Consider the following 20,322-nt stretch of genomic DNA (forward strand, 5'->3'; position numbering starts at 1 on the left):
CTTCTCTGTCATTTTTTAATCTTATTTGTTGTATTTTTTCATGAAGAAATTTATTAGATTTGTATAGCCCCATTTTCTAGTCTTTTTTTTTTCTTCATAAGGCTACTGGGTTTTGTGTCAAACTCTAAAAGAGAGTTCCCACTCTGAGATGATTAACAACAACAAGAGAAAACTCCTGTTAATTCTTCTGGTGAATTTATTTTGGAGTAGGAGGTAATTCAGAAATCAGATTCAATTGTTTTCTGGATAACTACACAGGTATTCCAACACTATTAACTGAAGCATTTATTTTATGCCATTTATTTCAAATGTTACAGCAAAAAATAGAGGCATGATAACACAGCAGTTAAGAACATAAACTCTGGATGCTGATTGCCAGGGTTCAAATGTCAGATCAGAACAGCAAGCACATTCCCGACATGTCCACTGTCATCCCTGTTGTTGCTATTGCCTGCAGTCTCCCCCTCTGCATTTGGGGCTGGTGTTGGACCTTCTACGCAAATCCATCAATCTTTCTACTCATATGTACCACACTCTTCTAATTACTGTAGCTTTATAATATTTATGTTTTATGTTATCATGCTGGTCATTATTATAACCTGTCTCTTTCTTCCATTATATACTTTAACTGGTTATTCTTATATATGATGGGTACTGATATCTGAATATCATTTTCTACCAGCTTTCTATGAAATTCTCTTAGAGTTTAAAACTATTTTAAGCTTTTCCAGGTATAAATATATGCAACCAGTGATTACTAATAACTTTACCTCCTTCTTTCCAATACTTATGCCACTTAGTTCTTTCTCCTATTTAATTACATCGGCAAGTACCTCAAGCAATGAACATTTTTATCTTATTCCTGACTTCAGCGTGAAGGTTTTTAAGTGTTACGCTACTATGCATAATCCGGTTTGAGGATACAGATATGTTCTAGCAAGTTAATCTATCAAATTAAGTAAATATCTGTCTATTCTACCATATTAGCATGTTTATCGTGAAATTTGCTTATTTACTTATTTATTTATTTAAACAGAGTCTTGTTCTGTCACCCAGGCTGAAGTGCAGTGGTGCAATCTCTTCTCGCTGCAACCTCCACCTCCCGGGTTCCGGCAATTCTCCTCCATCAGCCCCCCTAGTAGCTGAGATTACAGGCACATGTCAACACACCTGGCTAATTTTTGAATTTTTAGTAGAGACGGGGTTTCATCATGCTGGCCAGGCTGTTCTCAAACTCCTGACCTCATGTGATCTGCCCACCTTGGCCTTCCAAAGTGCTGGGATTACAGGCATGAGCTACCACGCCCGGCCATGAAGTTTGAATTCTATCCTAAATGTTTTTAATAGTTTTTTTTCTATTTCTATCTTTAAACATTGTGAATTATATTCATTATTCCATACTACAACTAGGTTTTGAGTGTCTATTATATGCTAGGTACTCTTGTAAGTGCTAGGAATTCAAGAGTAAATACTTGAAAATTGGTCTATGCCCTCACAAAACTTATTTTCTACCCAGGGAGACTTTCAATGCTCAAAGAGTTGTATAATTTAATGTGAAGTATTATGTCACTGCAATTATAGTAGCAGACCACTTAATATTGCATTCCTGGATGAACTAGGCTTTTATGTTGGAAAATGATCAGAAAGTTTTTGGATCTTTCCTAAATGTGATAAAGGGATCTAAAAGGGAATTTTGCCAAACATTCTTAAGGTCAATGAGTGAAAAAAACAAACAAACAAAAAAATGTGCCTCAATAACGTCAGACAATTCAATAAACAGGTTATACAGACTTTTTCATGGCATTCCGTTGGAAATACTGAACAAATGGGGATGAGGGAGTGGCTAAATGGTTGTTTTGAAAGACATAGTTTCTATGAAAACAAGGAGAACATAGAGTCATTTGCTGGGAAAGGGCTAGAAAAGGTGGAATGAGAATAGAGCGTCCCAGACCGTACCTTCCCCTAAGAGACACCTCATCCACGTGCTCAGTGCCCCATCTTCTACTCTGTATTTGGCAAACTCTTTGTCATCCACCAGACAGGAAGTTGCTTCTGCTGAGAATCCTGTCCTAATCTCCCCTGTGTTCGCTCCTCTTGCCTCTTTGGTCCCCTGTGGTCTCCCCATGCTTACATCTCTCTTTACCTTCATCACATGCTTTAATTCAGGTGGCAGTGGTAGATCACAGCATTATGGCGCACAATATGTTCACGCCTCTCTCTATCCACATTCTAGTATATTCCCCTCTTCTCCCAACTCTGGGCTTGGCCGTCAGACTTGCTTTGACAAGCATGTAGAATACAAATGCTATGCAAGCAGAGACATAAAAAGTGTGTGCGTGTGTTGGGGCTTACGGTGTCTTTTTTTTCTTTAGAACCCTGAGATGACCACATGAAGAAACTGCCTACTGAAGGATGAGAAGACCATGTGGCACAGAGACAAGCCACCTGGCTGAGGTCCTGCACCCGCCAGTCTGCCACTGCCTGCCTGCCTTGAGAGTGAGGCCACGGTAGACCACCCAGTCCCAGCCAAGCTGCCAGCTGACCACAGACATCAGCCAAGCCAACCCAGACCAGAAGAACCCCCTGGCTCTGACCCAAAGAATCCTGAGATATAAGAAATGTTTGTTGTGTTAAGCTACAAAGTTTTGGAGTGATTTGTGACACAGCGGAAGTTGACTGATGGTAGAACACCAATTGTCAGCACTTTGAAGTCAAGATCATGTCTTATTCACCGAACACAGCGTCTAGCACATTGCTGGGCACAGCGACTGCCTAATTAATACTTTTAAAATGAAAACCCTGATCTCAGAAGGAAAGATTCTGACTGTACCCTCCTCTGTGTCACGTGACTCAGTCTGGTTCCGTCAGCCTCATCTGTCCCTGGGATGACATTCGTGAGGCTGCTTTGTTTAAATGTAAACAGACTGTAAACGCTGTAGAAGTGGGGACCTCCTTCGTGTTTGCTCACAGCTGTGTCTTTTGGCACCTATCACAGCAACGTGACAGGGCTTTGGTAACTATCTGCTGAATAAATGAACCAGCGTAGCATGGCATTTGCAGCAGCCAGTGATATGGCCCCGTGGGAGAGGGTGTTGATCATCTCTTTCCAGCACACACAGCCTTGCAGCCCTGTGCCCTCCTCATGGCATGACCAATGAGCATGCTCCCCACAAGGGGCAATGTGGGTCATGGAGCAGAGCAGCAGGAGTGGTGGCCTGAGGGACCTTCTTAGAGGTCAGGCACAGCGGGTCGCTTTCTGCTGAACCTAGGCAGGTAGTTGCAGACACAATGCACAGTTCCCTCCAGTGGGCACTAATTTAGAAAGTCTCCTGGTTCAGGAAAGGGCAGTGGCCTGAGAGGCCAAAGACTGGGAACTTGGGCTCAGCTCTGCTGTGTGACTCATTTCCACTGACCTCACTTCTGCAGGCCACAGGGTCCTGCCATCCCAGCCCAATATACCAGCTCAAAGGAACATAGTAAATCATGTAAAATCACTTTCAGGAAATATAAGATAAGAGACCACCTTCAACTTATAAGTAGCCCATGTTCTATACAGTCATATTTCAGAAGGTTGTTTTGAAGTGGGTAGCATATTTTCACATAGAACCCAAAAGGCTTTTTAAACCATAATGTAACTGAAATAACTTAGATTTGTGAAGAAAAACGACAGGAAAAATATCATTGCGATACTAGTAATTAAAACAGAAAAAAAAGTAATCCCTTGGAATAAGGAACAGTGTTTCTGATTCATCACAAGTGCCAGTGCTTGAAGTCAAGTGGATTTAACTGGGGAAGGTGGAGGCAGTAAGAAGGTCTTATGAAGATTTAAAGACATCTTTTGGTCACAATGTCAGATGCCCAAATGTGGGCACCGTTTCCCCTGAAATGTCGGGTTGTCCTCTTCTTACTACTGCATCCTAGGTATGTTCCTTTTGCTGTGATTTTGTCCATATTTTAAGTCACACGTGGAACCAGAAGAGGGAGAGAAGATCCAGCTGGTGAAGAGCTGAAAGAGAAGGAAGAAGGTGAAAGAAGAGACGAACTAAGCCTGGGAGCTGCCAAGCAACATGTCCACGCTTCCTGTGCGCTACACTAGGTGATTTCTCTGTGGTCTTCCCCTTATCTGCACTTGCAAAAAGGCATTTCCCCATTTTGTAAATAAATAATAGACTGGGACTGGATGGGAAAGTGACTTTGCCAACAGGTTTAGTGAAGAGGTCCACCTTAGGGCTGCGTAACTCTAAAGCCCATTTTCTTTGCTCTCTGCTTGGCTGTGGGGAAGGAGGACAGAGAAAAAGGGAAGCATTATTTCTGTGAAGATGGTAAGGAGGCTATCTGAAGCCTCCTACAAGGTGACAGGTGGTACCATGCCCCCAGGATGTTTGGTTGTCAACTGTAGCAGAGGGTTGAGGAGGCTGCATTCTTGGAGTGCAGAAGAAAAATGTGCAGACAACCATCTGAAACATACACGGTGTTGAAAGTCAGGGCTTGCAACTCCAGGAAGAGCCAGTACAAATGCGAGGCTCTTCTCATCATCCATTCAGGATGCTCTAACAGAATAGACTGAACTAGGTATCTTATAGGCAACAGAAACTTATTTCTGAGAGCTCTGGAGTCTGGGAAGTCCAATATCAAGGCATCATTAGAGTCGGTGTCTGATGAAAACTTGCTCTTCTTGTTCACAGCCAGCACCTCCTTGCTGCATCCTCACATGGTAAAAGGGGCAAACAAGCTTCCCCTGGACCCACATTTATAATGGAACTAATCCCATTCATAAGGCTTCTGCACCCATGACCTAGTCACCTCCCAAGGCCCCACCTCTTAATATCATCACCTTGAGGGGGTTAGGATTTCAGCATAGGAATTTAGGAAGGACAGAAACATTTAGCCCTAACAGCACTATTAGCCAAATGGATACAGTCCCTACCCTTAAGAAGCTGCATCCTCAAATGAATGATCCACAATGAGATTAAATTCATAAAAAGGGAAGAGAATGATCTCCAAACAAAGCACAAAACACTAAAGAAGAGAAGTTAATAAATAAATAAGGCAAAATTAATCACAGAAGAGTATATGCTGAGTGGAAAATGCACCTTGCAAGGAAGACACTTTATCCTCGGGTAAACAACCAGGGAGAGTGCACAGGGAAGAAGAGAAACTTTGCAAATTACCATTTTCTTTCATGTTGATCAACCCAGGGGTTCTCACTCATAAAATTAAAAGAAATAAAATTAAACTGTAACCAGCTCCCTTGGGCTCCTTGGAAGCGCTCACGCAGCATGGAGGGGGCTATGAAGAGAGAAGCACGTTAGGCTCCTTCCATCATATTGCTTCACTTCCACATCCATCTTGTGATGCCAAAGCTACATGATCAGCAAGAACAGCAGTGTCTCCCAGACACAGGGGTGCCCATTTCCTCAGGACCACCCACCTTGACCCCTGGAACAGCCTCCAAGATTAGGGCAGCTCTCACTTCCTTCTGTGTCCCTGTCCCTTTCACTCAGCCCATCAAGCATGCACATTGCCCATTTGCTCTGTGTCAGTGGCACAAAAGTGCCACTGGGCATGCAGATGTCCCAGGCATGGTACCTCCCCTCAAGGAATCTATGACCCAGTTGCAGAGAAAAGGCCAACGTGAGGAACAACCAGAGAACCATTTTAAGATGAATTCTGTGCTCTTTCCACAGCGCTTTACCACCTGCACCATTTCCCTCCTCTCTTTCCCCAATTTCCTTGATTTTCATCGGGAGCTCCCTATTTTCAAGGTGTTACATTAACCTCTGACATTGGTTTTCCCATCTGGAAGATAGAGCTCTTAACTTTGTAAGTTAACTGTGTAAGTAAATCATTTATTTGTTTTAAAAAGTGATGGATTAAACGTAAATATTAGCTGTTAGCATTGACAGGTCAAAGGTGATAACACAAGTGGAACAGAAATTAGACTATATTCCCATTCCTGGAATATATGCTGAACACTAAGTGAGGTATACTCTTTGAGGGTGAAGCCTTTGGCTTGACAACTACAAAATGAACATGAGCCCCCAACAAGGGAAGCCACTTCCCTCTTAAAGCAGCGGTTCCTGCAGATCTGGAACAGAATGTTGGAATGCCTGCTTTCCTCTGCCATTCCTCCTCCTTATTCTTTCCCTGCTCTCTGTTTCTCCCTCCTTCTCTCTCTCTCTTTGTTTGTGTGTGTGTGTTTGTGTGATCAACTTGGTTTTAGAAAAGCAAATACAGGTTGGTTATGCAGGTCCCATTAATTGCCAGGCACTGAAGCATTTTGCAAGCATCACCTAATTGAGTTATCATAACCATTCTGCTCATCTGACATTATTTCCCCTCAGGTATTGAAGAAACCACGCCTCTGGAATTTCCGATGAGTCACCTGCATCACACAACAGGTGAGTGGCAGAAATGAGATATGCGCCAAGTCTGTTTGCCTTCAAAACTCATGCTCTCTTCAACACAAACTGCCCGCCAAGTTCTTGTTTTGCTTCACAGGTCAGAACTCTCTGAGTAAGAATCTCTGGCTGTTTTACTCTAGCATCTCTTCTCTCATTCTTTCTGGGATCTCATGTTTTAATTCTGTGTTCATCAGAGTTCTCAGGGTTCTCCAGAGAAAAAGAACTAATAGGGTGTGTATATATAGATATACATATGCATATATAATGTGTAATATGTATTACGTTTATATATAGATGGATGTGTTTACACATCCTATTGGTGCTCTCTGAGAATGAGAAAGAGAGAGAAGTTTATTATGGGGGTTGGCTCATATGATTATGGAAGCCAAAAACTCTCTCGTTCTGCTCTCTGTAGGCTAGAGAAACAGGAGAGTCAATGGCATAATTCAGTCCATTTCCAAAGATCTGAGAACCAAGCGTGTCAAGGTCCATGTCCAAGGGCAGGAGAAGACAAATGTCCCAACTTAAACAGAGAATGAATTTGCTCTCCCTCTGCCTTTGTATTCTATTCAGGACCTCAGTGGATTGAATGATGCTTACCACGTTGGCAAGAGGGCATCTTCTTTACTCAGTCCACCAAATCACATGCCAATCACTTCCAGAAACGCCGCCACTGACACACCCAGAATATTGTGCTGCCAGCTATCTGGGACTCCTTTAGCCCAGTCAACAGATACAATTAACCATCAAAAGCCCCAAGCTCAGCCTCTTTTATTAACATAATAGGAGGATCCTGGGGGTGACTAGCAGAGAAGGGTGGCTCTCTCTCCCACATCTGGCTCAATGTTTCTGTACACCAAAGAGTAGGGAAAGCCCTTTGGGGCACTCGCTAGAGATCTCTCATGACCTGTCCCACTCCCACTCCTCCAAGACAGCTCCCCTACAAGGATGTCCCCTCGCCTCCTGCTTCTGGATTCTGAAGCACAAGTGTCATTAAAGATGGTGGTATTCTGGAGACCCTATAGTGCAGAAGGTCCCACACATGGCCAGGCATGCCATCACCTGGGGACCTCCTGAAATAGGCAGATCCCAGGGCTTCATTGCTCACTTATGATTCTTAGACAGTAGATCCTAAATTCAGAAAAATGTTATTTTTAAAGCCTCCTGAGTAATTCTGATGATCAGTCCAATGTGGGCACTGTTGTGGCCTGAACTGTGTTCCCCAAAAATTCATATATTGAAGTTCTAACCCCCAGTACCTCAAAATACAATTATATTTTAAAACAGTGCCCTTAAGGGGCAATTAAGTTAAAATGAGGCTATTCTGGTGGGTCCTGATTTAATATGATTGGTGTCCTGTTAAGAAGAGAGAATTTGGGCACAGACAGGTACAGAGGAAAGTCTGTATGAAGACAAAGAGAATAAGATGGCCGTCTACAAGCCCGGGAGCGAGGCCTCAGGAGAAACTGACCTTGCTGACACCTTGGACTTGGACTTCTAGCCTCCAGAGCTGTGGAAAAATTAATCTCCATTATTTAAGCCACCAGATCTCTGGTATTTATTTTTGGCAGTCCTAATGAAGTATTACAAGCACTCCAAAGCTAGTCCAACTTTCTCATGGTAAAGATGCAGAAACTGAGGTCTAAGGAGGTCAAGTGATTTACCTAAGGCCACTGAGAAGGTTGGTGGGCGGGCTAAAGCTTCAAACTATGTGTACTGGCATACAGTTCAGAGCTCATTCCATGAACTTATACAGACTCTAGGGACCAGAGAGCCAGACCATCCCCAAGCCTCCATGAAGCCTTCCCTGAGGACTCGTATCACACTGTTACTTCGTTCCTCTGAGCTTTCACTGTACTAAAACCTCACTTCTGCACTGGACAGGGTCATCTTTGTATTGGTCATCATCTGGCCTTCCCTACTGATCCATGCCCCTATAGTACTCGAAAGAATGCTGGACACAAGGTAAGATAAAAACAAGTGTTTCAATAGGTAATTGATTGACCTGAGAATGGTAAGGAAGAGGAAGCATCTGTCTTCTCCCACAGAACCTCAAAAAAGAGTATGTGAGTCCCTGATTCACTTACATGTGGTCTGACCCGGTATTCACTATAGAATCAGGTCTAGGAAATTAAGGGGGCTACTTTCCATATCCATCCTTTGAAATAGTAATTCTCCAATCAGAGGACACAGTCCCAATTCTGTCACTAATTTTCCCTGTGATCTTGAGCCCATCATTTAGATTAGTCAGACACTCATTTCCTCATACGCAGAATGGGAGAAAAATAAGTGCTTGCCTTACCTATTTCATAGACATACAGTGAATATCAAATAAGATAATGTACAAGAAAGCACTTGGAAAGGTATAAAAATGTTATTGAAATATAAAATGTGACAAATCCTTCATCCTCAAAAAATAAATGTGGATTAGAATGAATCTCTGTCTAGAGAAGGCAGCAGAAATCATAATAGAAACGTGAGGTCTGATTGATAGGCAGCCTGCATGAGTGGCTTTCAAATTTGGGGAGGAAATTTTGGTGCATAATGAAAGGAACATAAGACTGGAAATCTGAGGATGAGCTTCTGGGCCCAGCCCCATCAGGAACAACCTGTGTGATCTTGTACAAGGTTCTAACTCCTCCCAAGCTGTGTCTCCTCGTGCCAAAAGTGGGGACAATAGTGCCCACCTCCTTTTCCAAGCAAGGTGATTGTAAAGATCAAATGAGATTATATGTGAGTACAAAGCAGAACACTGCAAACAGATCATATGTCTGAATTAAAATAAATCTATATTAAATAAACTGAGTGGGACAGGACAGAGACATCAGAGAGAAATGGAAAGTAAAAAAGATTGTAGCTGGAGGAGCTGCAAGTTCAGCCTAAAGATGTTCTGACTAGAAAGTCAGCGCGTGTCAGAAAGGGCTCGAAAGTAGGGAATTATCCAGCTAAGCAGAAGTAGACCAACCAAAAACGAAAATAAAAATTCAGAGAAGTGTCTGCAAGTAAAGATTGTGTGACTTGAAGAATTACATTATCACGAAGTTGAGTGGAGCAAAGCTAAGCCTTTTTACAGGTGTAATACCTGAAGAAAACATGCAGTAAGGCCCATATTTCCTTAGTAAACAGGGCAACTGTGAAAAAGAGCTATGGTTTACACTGTGGTTAGAAGCTAAAAACCTTAGAGTGAGACAGAAACTCAAAGTCTGGTCAGTTCTTTCACCTGCATCAAACCAAACTGAGCAATAACAGTCTGTATTTCTTTTGTTATTATTATTATACTTTAACTTCTGGGGTACATGTGCAGAATGTGCAGGTTTGTTGCATAGGTATACATGTGCCATGGTGGTTTGCTGCACCCATCAACCTGTCATCTACATTAGGTATTTTTCCTAATGCTATCCCTCCCCTAGCCCTCACCGCTTAACAGGCCCCGGTGTGTGATGTTCCCCTCCCTGTGTCTATGTGTTCTCACTGTTCAACTCCCACTTATGAGTGAGAACATGCGGTGTTTGGTTTTCTGTTCTTGTGTTAGTTTGCTGAGAAGGATGGTTTCCAGCTTTATCCATGTCCCTGCAAAGGACATGAACTCATACATTTTTTGGCTGCATAGTATTCCATAGTGTATATGTGTCAAATTTTCTTTATCCAGTCTATCATTGATGGGCATATGGGTTGGTTCCAAGTCTCTGCTTTTGTGAACAGTGCTGTAATAAACATATGTGTGCATGTGTCTTTATAATAGAATGATTTATAATCCTTTGGGCATATACCCAGTAATGGGATTGCTGGGTCAAATGGAATTTCTATTTCTAGGTCCTTGAGGAATCGCCACACTGTCTTCCACAATGGTTGAACTAATTTACACTCCCACCAACAGTGTAAAAGCACTCCTGTTTCTCAACATCCTCTCCAGCATCTGTTGTTTCCTCACTTTTTAATGATCGTCATTGTAACTGGCGTGAGATGGTATCTCAATGTGGTTTTGATTTGCATTTCTCAAATGACCAGTGATGATGAGCATTTTTTCATATGTTTGGTGGCTGCATAAATGTCTTCTTTTAAGTAGTGTCTGTTTATATCCTTTACCCACTTTTTGATGGGGTTGTTTCTTGTAAATTTGTTTAAGTTATTTGTATATTCTGGATATTAGCCCTTTGTCAAATGAATAGATTGAAAAAAAAAAAAAAAGACAAATTTGAACCCAAGATCAGACTCAGCTGAGATTAACAAATGCTTGAAAAATAGTAGCATCTCATGGTAGAGTTTTATTTCTCTTTTAAATAAAAGAAATCGAGAGGTAGCAGTCAGTGGGTATCATGGCACATCTCCAGTCATCAGAGAGAGTTCTTTCTAGCTTTCTCCCACTATCTCTAAGATGTCATGGTTCTGGAAAGTGTTATCTAGAACTACAGATATCACCTTTACAATCCAAGCAGCCAAATGAACAAAAAAAGTGAGAGAGAGAGAGACTTTTGTCAAGACATCCTTTTTATGAGACTTCTTGAAAGTCTTATTTGACACTTTCCTTTACAGATCGTTGGCTAGAACTTAACCATGTGGCTTACTTAGTCACAAAAGATTCCTGGAAATCCCTTGTATCTGGGGAACAAAGTGTTCAGTTAAAAATTGCGCTCTTTTACTATTCAAAAGGAAGTGTGAGTTTCAGACACGACCAGGAGTCTCTGCCACACCAGTTTCCTAATTCCTAAGTCTATGTTCTTTTTCAGTAGCAGAAAATCCCTAAAAATCATGTTTGAGGCTTCCTCAGACCCATCTGGACACATGTGGTGTCAGCTCAATCTAGTCCTGCTGCTAAATGGGAAAATAAAAGCAACATATTTTGATCGCTGTTCCTATTGCTGTTATTCAGGGGACAATTGGGCTCGATGGAACAAAGGTGGCCGTGAACATTGAAGAGAAGCCCAGGAAGTTTTCCTATGTCTGCTCAACCAAGAGATGACTTTTGTGTATTGTCATGAAAATTATAGACAGAAATGTTTTTGATATAAATGTAATTTGGAAGGAGAAATTTCAAGACTGGAAAAAGAATGGCTGAAATCGGTGTTAAATTTTGTTCTCTCCATTGGCCTTTGATCTTGCTGAACTGAAAATTTCTAAAAGGAAACAGAGCAGAGACAAATTTTAGAGCTTCTGAAAACAGCTCTAGATGTATTTTGCAACTGTAAATGATCATGAGGAAATACCACAATTGTAAAAAGGCAATGTACAATCACCTACAGACCTAGCATGCTGGAATCTAGGGTGAGCAAACCAAATGCCCATTATGTTCACTCACTGAACACAAAGATGTAGCATCAGGTCAGGTCTGGGCTGGCTGTGTTTTTCTCCAGCCCAGAGCCCACAGCATCCCTCAGCATGTCTCCAAAGCCCGTCCTGGCTTGGTTCTGCACCATTCGAAGCCAGTCTAGATGAACTCTTTCTGGACTATACATAGGGACCCAGAAAACTGGGGAAGATTCCAACCCTAGCGCTCCCCCCAACTGAGTCGCCCTGTGCATGTCACTTGCCTTGCCTGGACTTCCATATTCTCATATATAAAATGAGCATGCAGTTACTGAGAAGTCCTGTCAGTTCCAAATTTCTTGAACATTAAAGAGATGGCAATGTAAATCTGGGTAAACAGGCCAGGCACGGTGGCTCATGCCTATAATACCAGCACTTTGGGAAGCTGAGGCAGGCAGATCATTAGGTCAAGAGATAGAGACCATCCTTGCCAACATGGTGAAACCCCATTTCTACTAAAAATACAAAAATTAGCCGGCGTTGGTATCACGTGCCTGTAGTCCCAGCTACTCAGGAGGCTGAGGCAGAAGAATCACTTGAACCCGGGAGGTGGAAGTTTCAGTAAGTTAAGAAGGCACCACTGCACTCCAGCCTGATGACAGAGGGAGACTCCATCTCAAAAAAAAAAAATTGGGGCGAATAGAGGCAGTGGAGTGGGAAAAGCAGGAAATTACTAAATCATTCTAGTTCCTCAAATTCCCACACTAAGTAGACAAATTTGTTTGAGAATTTTCCTCTAATCTCCCATTCAAGCCCACAAGAGCAGCCGGAAGTCAACTATCATTTGAACTGACCACGCTGGAGCCCCGGAAGAGAAGCCTTAGGCTGTCTTCAGAGATGCAGAATGTTTCAAAACACAGCATAGTGCCATGAGCCTGTCAAAGCCTCAAACACCTGAACTCTTGACTCAGACAGACCTGAGTTCGGTTTCCAGATCAACAGCTTCCTGTGTTGGTCCCTGGGCCAGTTACCTGAGCTTTCTATCTCTTAGTTTCCTAATTTCTAATAGGTAGATAGAAACAGTGCCTATCATAATATTGTTAGAGTAGACAACATAATACACGTAAAGCTCTTAGCAGAGTGCCTGACACACCCTAGGCATTCAAGAAATATTAACTGTTGTTAGAAGGCTTATTTACAACACTTAAAGACAGAAAAAATTCTGTTTCCGGGGATTTTGGAGTTTGTGAGCCTGGTCTGAGCCTTCTATGCCTTAAACCTCAGAATGATCCAAATGCATGCAAAGGTTTTGTCCTAAATCTGGCAGGAAGTTGTCCACTGTTCCACCAAATAATTCACAACCCAGAAAAGAGGCTCTGTGTGTGTGTGTGTGCATGAATGACATTCAATGAATGAGGTAAAGAGAAGGAATTCTGTTCTCTATAAAAGGGGGTGGGGCTGCAGAGACGGCCGCTTTCCAATCACAGCATGACCCCGCATTCCATAGCTTTTGAAATTTTCAGTTTTCCTGAACTACTTCCAAGAACGAGGTACTGACAGGCATTACCTGGACACATGACATAAAGCTCATCTTAATCAATGGAGGCGACACTGCTGAAAATCTGACGATTTTCATCTGGAGCTGACAACACGGTAATTTATATTCTGCACAGCGTAACCAAAGAGCTTGTTATGCAAACACAGGCCACTGATTTGACAAATCTCCTGGAAACAGAATTAATGTCTGTATTCTGTGCAAAGATGTAATTTATTTTAATATTTTAAAGAGATAATATATATCTATCTATCTCTATATATTCAGGGAGCGAGATATATACACACAGAGAGATATGTATATTTAAATAGAGCCGAGCCAGGGGGTTGGGGCTGGTGTGTCGCTGCATTAAGAGGTTCAAGAACTACAATAGAAATGGCATTGCTGATTATTCCTGGCATCTTTCATTGGGTGTGTTTCTTTTTCTATTCCTGGTGATAATATAAATATTATTCTTTTGTGGAAATGCTTTATTTATGGTGCCAGAGCAAGGAATGCATTTCACAATAATTGAGGTTTTTTTGACGGAGAGCAAATTGAGCTCTACCCGACTACAGGAAAAGTTTTAATTGGATGGAAGTCTCTGGTGTGTATTTCCTAGTTATCATATTTTCTTTTCTTAAAGGAAAAGTTTTAGTTACAAAAGAAAAGGATCAGTGCTCACCGGTTCTATCCTAATGCCTGTGCCAAAGCATGAGACCAACAGAGTTTGGAGAGCAGTTTCAGGGGGAAGCATTTCAATGGTGTTTTCTTGGCCAGGTGTAGTGGCTCCCACCTGTAATCCCAGCACTTCAGGAGGTCAAAAAGAGAGGATCACTTGAGGCCAGGAGTTCGAGATCAGCCTGAACAACATAGCAAGACCTTGTCTCTACAAAAATTTTAAAAACTAGCTGGGCCTAGTGGCAAACACCTGTAGTCCTAGTTACTCAGGAGGCTGATGCAAGAGGATCATTTGAGCCCAGGAGTTTAAGAGCAGCCTGGGCAACATAGTGAGACCTTATCTCTGTATAATTTTCTAGAATAGTAAATAAATACATAAACAATGTTTTCCCCCAAAGAGAGTTATAATCTTTCTTTTGGGAACAGGCATCCTAGATCCCAGCATCCTGAGCTTTGACAGATACTTGACTTTGGAAGGAGGCCTTAATACATTTTTCTTTCTCGATGGGAAAAAGACTTAAAGAAGTGCCTCCTCATCCAGTCCTTGCAGCCCTCTACCCTCTCTTTATACTCACCACCTACTTCCACTTCAACACCATGATTTAAGGAATTAAGACCACTCTATCCTGACTTCACAATTCCTTTGAGCCTGATCACTCCTTCCTCCCCAGCTTGAAGCCCTTGTGGAAAACCCTAATCAAACCTGCCACATCTGCTGTTGATGCTTAGCGAAGGGATCTAAACAAAAAATCAATGTGTCTGGGCCCAAGGGATGCATTTTGGCATTTTCTCCATTAATGTCATGTCAGGAATGTCACCATGAAGCCAGGCTGCTTAGGAGAGCGTCGGTTCACATTTGGAAAAGCCCCTGACAGCACAGAGGCAGGTGAGGTGAAAGAACTGTCCCAAAGAGAGGGAGGTGCTGAGGTGAACAGAGGGAGTCCTGAGCTCTGCCATAGACCCCCCTAATCTCCCAGTGTTTGTGCTCTGAGCTTCTCTTCCCCTCATCCAAAGATTCTCTCACTGCTAAGAGGCCCCCAGTAGAGCTGTGGCATCTTGCTAGCCAAAGAGCGGCCCTGACACAGAATTGAGACTCAGATTTAGCCAACATCTCTGCACCAGCTTCTGATATCCAACAATGTGCCAGGTACCTCATGCTTAATTAAAGAGAAGACCTGGGTGCTAGGCCTGGTTCTGTGGCTATTGTGACCTTAAGCAGGCCAGTTATTGGTTCGGGGCAAATTCCATCTCATCCTTCAAGCAGTTCCAGACAAGACAATATGAGATGTTCTCATAGACAAGGCAATATTAGGTGTTCTCGTAGACCAAGTGATTTTAGGTCGTTATTTTATCTCTGCTCCTTCAACACTCATGACTTCCATACATCAGCAGTGCCTCCTACCACTCTGTCTGGTAACTGCCTCTTTATTCATATTTCCATCATGTTTATGAGCTCCTTGAGAGCAGTGATTGGTCAATTTAGAGTTTTGTATCCAACACATAGCTCAGCACTTGGCTACAGTTGAAACTCATTAAGCATTGGTTGAATATATAGATGAATTCAAGGAAGAAAGGAGATAGAGGCGGACACTCATCTGGCTTTTCCCTGGTATTTTAAAATGAATTCCCTAGGCCTGCTAGGGTGGGGAGGGAGGTAAAGATGCAGAAATGGCCCAACTTGAGTTTTGAGCTAAGTACTCAAGTTTCCAATACATGCCTCATGGAGGAGACCTGAGAGCTTAGCCGAACTTACTAATCCCCTATACTAGAGCAAACCAGGAATGAATGGTATTTTAGAAAAACTCTAGAACCTGATTCTAAAGCAACTTGAACCAAATAACTTAAAACTACACAGAAATGTTTACACCGTAGAGCACTTTCCTGCTGAGACTCCTGTGAAAACAGTAGCCGGCAGCTTCCTATCGGTGGAGACGGTCATTCATTACACCTCACCTAGAATAAGCCTGATTTACATGGTTGTGATTGTTGTTCAAATCCTCAGTCAGGATTGTGTGGTCTCTGGCCATTGTAGGTGGGCAGAGCCACACCTGTGGGGTCTTATCCATGGATCTTTCTATGACTTCAGAGTTCCAGATCCTAGTGGATGGAAGGGAGCTCACCCTCAGAGAGAAAGCATGAGAAAAGCCTGCAGAGACCAGCTCTGCACTGTCCTTGCGGGTAGGATTAATGACTAAATGGATCTCTAACTCCTAGGGTGTCACTGCTTCAATGGCACCCACGCTTTCCATTGGAACAGTCTAAGAGGCTCCTCCATTTCACCTAGCCATGCAGCAACAGAAGAAGTAGAATTGTTGCTCAATGGGGTCATCTTCTTTTCTACCCTCCTGCCCTTCACTTCACCCAGCCCCAGAGAAATCAGGAATTTCTCCCAAACCCCTCTAGACCACACTAGAGCTGTAAGTCTCACTTGCAAGGGCTTGACGCTAGAGATATCTATTCAGAAAAGAAACAGAGCTCCAAATTAAGTGAGCAAGGTGCATTACCAAGGTGGAAGGAAAAGCAGATGAGGAAGAAGCAGACCTAAATACATCTTAGCTAGAGGGAGCAGCAGAGATTTTTCTCAAGACAACAATGAAAAAAAAATCCTTTCAGGTCGAAAAGATGAAGGTGGAATTTGCCATGCAAGAGGGCTTTCTAATAGACAGCTTTTATCTTGACAGTGGTGTTCTCTTAACATATATTTACTTTCTAATTACCCAGAACTGTGTAATTAACCTGTCACTAGACAGTGCCTGCCACACTAATGAATGGATAAGAATTCTGAGTATTAATAACCAGCCCTGTGGAGGGAAGGTGATCCTGCCTCTTATGACTCAGTTGACTAGTCATGATTTTCTTGCCTAGTTATGATTTTCTTGCCTAGTTTTATCTACTTCACCCCTTTATTTTATCTATTGGGGTATCAGCCCATAGGAAATTTTTTTTGACTTGAAAGTATCCTAGGACCTGAGCTCACACTGGCAAGAGTAAGATGTTTTGAATGCCGCAGGTCTCAAGATGAGAAGGGTGATGGAATTGTTATCAGCAACGGGTCCCGATCCAGACCCCAAGAGAAGGATCTTGGACGAGAAAGAATTTGGGGTGAGTCCCTAAAGTGGAAGATATCCCAGAATCTCCACCTCATCCCATCTGCACTGTCCTGTAAACATGGGCCAGAGTGTGGCAGAGACTTAATTCTACCAGAAGCAGCCTTTTCTTTTCTTTCTCCTTCCACTTCGCTCTTCTCTCATTGATTTCCTCCCCTCTGGAGTCAGACTGCCCTGGTTTGAAAACAAGAGCCCCCATTTACCAGCTGGGCCAGTCACTGAATCTGTCATATGCAGGACTGGAGTGATCATGACTGTGACATCTCACACATGGGGCAAGAGAGAATGAGGTGTGTGTGAAAAGTCTGCCACAGTCTGGGGACATAGCAGAAAGTCCGTAAACACCACTCTCCTCCTCTCTCTTCCTTTTCCTCAACCTCATTCTCCACCTTCTCTTCCAAAAATAAATAAATAAATTAAAAAAATTTAAAAAAAAAAAAAACAGGACTCTTCTTTAAACAAGAGACCTGGCTCTCTGCAGTCACTCGGATGATCTCCGTGTAATGCCACAAAGGCGGCTGCCTCAGATTTGTGTCACTAATGCCCCCAAGGAAGGGCCAAGGCTAACGACAGCTCAGACTCCAGCCTCTTTGTTTCTGTTTTTGAAAAATCTCTCGCCCTGAGGGAACAGTCGGGGATTGGGCGACGCTTAGGAAGGTGAGAGAGAAGCTGTGCTGAAGTCCCCGCAGAGATCAGCCTGTAAAAATAAGAGCGCACAAAGCATTTCACAGATCAGAGGATAAACCCTGGACAAAGGGGTGCAGGAACACAGCGGCTGCTTGCGGCCTCTGGGGAGTCACGACCAGCAGTCACTTGCTGTACTCCTTAGGCAGTCCTGGCTTCTGGGCCCCAAAACACCAGGAAGGAGTCGTCTGTACTGCCGGAGTCTGAGGCCTGCCCAGCACAGCTGTGGGCCAGGCCAGCCCCTGAAGCCCTTGCGAGCTTTCTCCACCATTTATCCTTCCCAGGTGGGCACTTCACTTACCTTCCCTCCCAGCACTACCCCCGCCCTCTACCCCCACCCCCACAGTCAGCTTCCCCTCCTAGGGCTCCTCCTGTCTGTCTCTCCCTCTTTTCCCTGCCACCATACTCCTCTCCTAAATCCATATCCCTCTCAACTAGTGTCACATCTGAAAGAGGCCTGATAAATTAATCCCCGCCAAAACGTCCTGGCTAAACTGACAGCAGCTTAATGTGCTTTTAGCTTAATGCAGTCTAGACCCTCCCCAGCATGCTTGCATTTTAGTTGGGGATTCCTGAAGATACAGCGTACGGGTCCTCAGACGGAAATGACGCGGCCTCGTGGGCACAAGGTAGGGCAGGAGAAAGGGCTTGGGGGAATGGAGGGGCTTCATGAATCATCCCTCCCGGCCAGAGACCCACTTCTGAGCATTCCAGGCACACCTCAAGTGTGGAGAGAAGGACTGGGAAATTGGGAACAGAGGGGAAGCTGGAAAGCCTTGGTAGTGTTTTATTTAATATTCAACACTGGTTTAGGTTAATATGGTGTACCAGGGGGTGACAATAGACAGGTTTCATACAAAAAATGAAAAGTGAGTCAATTTTCACCCTCTCCAGAACAGACCTACATGCATCCCTTAAGAGAGAAGTGAGAGGCCGGGCGGGGTGGTTCATGCCTGTAATCCCAGCACTTTGCAAGGCTGAGGCAGGTGGATCACAAGGTCAAGAGATCGAGACCTCCTGGCCAACATGGTGAAATCCCATCTCTACTAAAAACACAAAACTTAGCTGGGCATGGTGGTGCGCACCTGTAGTCCCAGCTACTTGGGAAGCTGAGGCAGGAGGATCACTTGAACCCAGAAGGTGGAGGTTGCAGTGAGCCAAGATCACACCACTGCATTCCAGCCTGGTGATAGAGCGAGACTTCATCTCAGAAAAAAAAAAAAGAGAGGGAGAGGTGAGGGATCATTTCCATCACTACTGTGCCCCACACCAAGCCCAGTTGCCATCAGCACCAATGCTAGGCAGGCGACCCTTCCCTAGCTGGAGGGTGCCCAGGACCAGACAGGCACAGGTGCATGTGGCATTGATATCAGAGTTAAGAAGAAATTACTTAGGCAGGTAGTGAGGGTAAGGAAGTCCTCGGTAAAGTTTTCCTTTTAATGAAAAGCCGCCCCCCCAGTCATTTTCTTTTCTAACAAAGAGCAGCCTGGAAAATCAAACCGCAGACATGAACATGCAAGCTATAAGTTTGCACGGGTGAGTGCTGGCAACTGTGCCAACAGGAAAAGGCTACCTGGGGCTAGGAATGTCCGACATGGTGGCTCCATCTTCCCCTTTCCTTGTCAATCATGTGCACAGTAAGGAGAAGGCAACACGGGGCCACCCAAATACAGACTCCATTTGCATAGTAAGATTAAGATGGGGCAGTCAGTTTCTTCGTGCGCTATGTAAACGTCACACCTGGTCCAAACAATCTTTGGGCCCTATGTGAATCAGACATTGCCTCCTCAAGCCTGTCTATAAAATCCAGCATACTCCACCCAGGGTCAGAAGTCCCATTTGGGGGCCCCTCTCTCTCACAAAAGAGCAAGCCGTTCTTTGTCTTTTAAACCTCCACTCCTAAACTCACTCTTTGTGTGTGTCTGTGTCCTTAATTTTCTTGGCATAGGCAATGAATCTCAGGTATTACCCCAGATAACGATGCTACTTCAGCATGGTGGGGAAGAGGCAACTCTTGGGGTCACTCTTGGTGTGTATAGGTAAGGGGAAAGGCAGAGGCATAGAAAGCCCAGACTCCAGGAGGAAAGGAGAGGCTAATGAGCAGATTACAGCTGGCAGGGCTGACAGGAGGGCACGTGTTCCCCACTGTCCTCATTATCGAAGAGCTCTCTGAACACGGGATCAACGTGATGCCCTTTTGGCTTCCATCCACAGCACTGTCTCCTTCGGCTGAGAACAATGGCACTCTATTCCCAATCACCTGTTTATATGGGTTCCAGGTGTCTCCAATTTTCTAAGGCAGTCTTGATCTCAAATAGGATGTCCGTTAAGTCTCCCCTACCTAATGGAGTATTGGCTAGTCAGATTTTATGATACATGTCCTAATTGTTGGTTCAGAAAAAATGCTCAGTGAACCTCTCTAGCCATATGGTGAACTTGTCCCTCAGGCAGAATAAAGGATTTCTAAGGAAGGACCCAGAGGTCCTCTCTTTATGCATTTTCCATCAACCTTTTCCTCCCCAGCCATACTTCTTAAAGGACACAAACCCAAGGACTGAATATACCCACACCAGGGGAGATGAGGGTCACTAACTCAAGGTCCCCGTTCTTCTCAGACCTGAGTGGATCCTCCCTCTCTTCCTGGGCATGGCTCCCCTCCTGAGTTTAT

The 20,322-nt window shown here is 43.7% G+C and overlaps 1 protein-coding gene across 33 annotated transcripts in view; it reads left to right on the forward strand.

Annotated features, from left to right (window-relative positions):
- GFRA2 (GDNF family receptor alpha 2) overlaps positions 1 to 20,322 on the forward strand; it is a 410,970-nt gene that overhangs the window by 126,600 nt on the left and 264,048 nt on the right. For 24 of the 33 annotated variants that reach the window (XM_064368864.1, XM_064368853.1, XM_064368852.1 and 21 more), the window contains 3 exons: positions 2,373 to 4,096; positions 5,688 to 6,401; positions 8,289 to 8,369. The gene's annotated coding sequence lies outside the window, so the exon portion shown is untranslated. The remainder of the gene's footprint in view (positions 1 to 2,372; positions 4,097 to 5,687; positions 6,402 to 8,288; positions 8,370 to 20,322) is intronic. The other 9 variants (XM_064368857.1, XM_064368874.1, XM_064368873.1 and 6 more) reach the window with 9 other exon arrangements.

The sequence above is a fragment of the Aotus nancymaae genome, unplaced genomic scaffold (assembly GCF_030222135.1).
Source record: "Aotus nancymaae isolate 86718 unplaced genomic scaffold, 86718_ANA_hifiasm-v0.15.2.pri h1tg000079l, whole genome shotgun sequence".
Taxonomy (NCBI): domain Eukaryota; kingdom Metazoa; phylum Chordata; class Mammalia; order Primates; family Aotidae; genus Aotus; species Aotus nancymaae.